Source organism: Sinohyriopsis cumingii, chromosome 12, assembly GCF_028554795.1.
Source record: "Sinohyriopsis cumingii isolate HCF-2022 chromosome 12, ASM2855479v2, whole genome shotgun sequence".
Lineage (NCBI taxonomy): Eukaryota > Metazoa > Mollusca > Bivalvia > Unionida > Unionidae > Sinohyriopsis > Sinohyriopsis cumingii.
Genome location: NC_142972.1, coordinates 70,036,583 through 70,039,897, shown reverse-complemented (window position 1 = coordinate 70,039,897; position 3,315 = coordinate 70,036,583). Strand labels below are relative to the sequence as shown.

General features: G+C 33.4%; 1 non-coding gene across 1 annotated transcript; it reads left to right on the top strand.

Moving 5' to 3' along the window:
- Nucleotides 1–411: 411 nt before the first annotated feature.
- On the top strand, nt 412–484 carry Trnav-uac (transfer RNA valine (anticodon UAC)). Its single transcript has one exon. It is a non-coding gene; the product is annotated as a tRNA-Val (tRNA).
- Nucleotides 485–3,315: the final 2,831 nt, after the last annotated feature.

Here is a 3,315-nt window from a genome sequence, read left to right as displayed (position 1 = left end):
TAGTTAATTTAAAGAAACTACAATATTCTATAGCTTTGTTCGTTTAATTTAAAGTCAATTTATTCAATTTATTTTATTATTTTAATTTAAAATAAAATCATTCTTTTTTACAACTATGATGCATACTTTTCCTGCAAATTATCGTGTACGTACGCGACACTATGATAGCCATTTGTCTGCTGACGCTAAACAGATTGAAGTTTTCTTTTAATTCTTTGACGTTTTAAACAATGTAAATCCTCCAGGCTAAGTTCTGACATTTTGATTGTTCTCTTACCAGTGAATGCATCGTTTTGGAAGTTCGAGATTTTGCGAGATAACCCGAGGGCGTTATTTTAAGATATTCTGAATCTGGTCTTATTAGGATCTACCAATATATATTTACCATCCCATGAGAGCATTAAAGCAAGGAGATCCATGGTGTAATGGTTATCACGTCTGCTTTACACGCAGAAGGTCCTGGGTTCAATCCCCAGTGGAACTACATTGTACTTTTGATGCGTAGGTCACATATTAATAATAACAATAAACAACTTATTTTCAAACAACGACAGCAGAATTTATTATTTTATTATACTTAGAAACGTTAAACAACAAGAAACAAAAAGACAACGTTGATTTATTTATTTATTTATTTATTATTCAGTATGCATTAATTATTAATCATTATCTGAAAACTGTTTATTATGTATTTATTCATGATAAAAAATAAATGTTTAATGTATTATTTATTTGTTATTTAGTTTTAATTTTTTATTTATTATTGATATATTATTTATTTAAATATCTATTTATGTACGTGTTTTATTTATTAATAATTCATTTATTTATTTATTATTTATTTATCTATTTATTTATTTTTTTCATTTATTCTCATTTAGTTTCTTTTATTCTTATTTCATTTCTTCTCATTTCATAACAATCTCTTTCGGGATCAGAGATCTTTCAATCTCATCAAAATGGGATAATCTATACATAGACATAGATATGCTAATATATATGCACAGTGGAGCCCCTCAACACCGAAACCCCTTTGGACATCCTCCCCAATTTTTCCGTTCATATAAGTATTAGGTTTACTGACGATATTGCAAATGTACGTGCAATTGTGGAGAGAGAGAGAGAGAGAGAGAGAGAGAGAGAGAGAGAGAGAGATGTTCATACAGAAATACAGTGTTCTGCACAAGAAACATCGGAAGAATGAGATACTTTTTAACTTTAATACAAGTCCTTTAAAAATACGAATGATACCCTACAACGTATAAATAAATACTCGGTATATTTAATATTGTTCACAGTTCAAGGTCTTCGTGTCAGAAATGTATGGAGCATTGTCTAGTTTGTTTCTTAGATATTTCTATAACTAATATGGTTGTATTAACAACTCCATCTCTTATACTGAAACCATTATGCTCATCCTTAGCACCTACGGAAATTTTTAATCTCTGTACAAGAACTAAAACTCCAGCTTTTATCATTGAGTGAATCTGACTTTTAGGATATTGTTGTGTCAGTCTCCGTCGGCAAAGCATTGAAAGCGAGGCCACATGCCTAGTTTTAAATTAAGCTTCGGTTTATGGGGGTTTTTAAGCGTAAAATTGAAATTTGGGATAGAAGTTTGTTCGATATTCGAAGTTAAGGAGGTTCAGTAGAACGACAACAAAAAACACAACCTCCTCAGCAAACACCTGGAGCTTATAGAAATATATTTGTTAAAGATCATTATAAATTACTCAATGATCGAGGAGAGTCAGCAGGTTTTGCTGATTTTTTTTAAAAAGGAGCGAAATTCGTGTATTAAGATTCTGTTGAACGGGTAAAACCTGAAAAATGGATTGCTACAGTATATGCCGCCCACAGAAATCGATATTCTTTAGATACTACTAGTCAGGATTTATTGACTTTAAACGAGAAGCAATGATACATAGAGATGAACTATATGAAAAACTAGCTAAAGAAGCAAATGTGACCGTTGAAGAAGCTAAACAGCGACTTAATGACCCTGGTGAAATTAACGAACCTAAGTCAGGCGCTACAGGAAGTGGTTTTTCTACTCAAGGAAGCGGTCTTTTTGCTTGTCCTAACAGTGTTCTTTCTGACGTAGATAGATTAGAAGTTCGGATCGGAAGAAAACGCGCAGGAAACAATGCGCCGGAAATAATTAATGAAATTTCTGATATTTGTCGAAGATTATTTACAGGCAGTATTATTGATCACAAAATGTATCGTTATCTTATTGATGAAATTGCTGATGATTATCACAGCGACTAAAATACAACTAATTAGTCAGTATGTAATTTAAAAATGATTATACATCATGCTCAACGTGGACCTGTAATGGTCAGGGTAGTGAACTCACTAGTACCAACTCACAAAGCGATTCATGGAGATACACTCGGTGATAATGTTATGAGTTTATTCAAAAGGATAGCTCCAAAGGTAATACCGATTGCAAAACAACTAGGAATGAAGGCTATTGATGCTGTTCGTGATAAAAGGTATTAATGATATTGGTAATCTTGTCGGTAAAGTATTTTCAACGGTCAAAGAAAGACACTGCTGATGCTGCGGTGTGGCCGGTGTCTCATGGTGCTAATCAAGATTACAACTTTGGATTTTTAATGCTGAAAGATGTTCGTAGAAGATTTTCATGCGCATTCCACTGTCACATATTTTTGGATTTTGCAGAAATGTTAGAAAAGTTATCTTTGGAGCTAGACATACAGTTGCACTTGTAATAAAGACAACTGATGATGATGCAATTTGGCGACCTGCTGGTGATGCTGGTAAAGTAATACTAACAAGGCTTCGTTTTGGATGCCAATAATGACTCCAACGATTGCCGAAGAACAAAAACTACTTTCTTTGGTGGATTCAGGTGGTCAATCATTACTAACATGGTTGACAGTGACCACAGACAGTGTTCAAACTAGTGTTAGTGATTTATTTACATGGTACATAGTATCACAGCAGGGTGTTTCCGCACCACGACATATATTTGTTGCTTTTCAAGATTTTGAGCGAATAAATTCACAAACACGTGGCCATATGATATTTGACAAACTTGGAGTTAATGAAGTTTCTTTACGGATAAACGGACATCAAGAATCAGCTGAGGATATATTGTCAAATTTTGATCAAACTGATGTAGCTCGTGCATATCATCATCTGATGACATTTATGGGACGTGATCAAAACATAGACACAGGGTTGCAAATATCACAATTAGATTTTACGACGCTGTATCCGATTTATTACTTTTCCCTGGAGCATCTTGATTTATCTAGACAATCTGTGGTTGATATTCACTTTCAA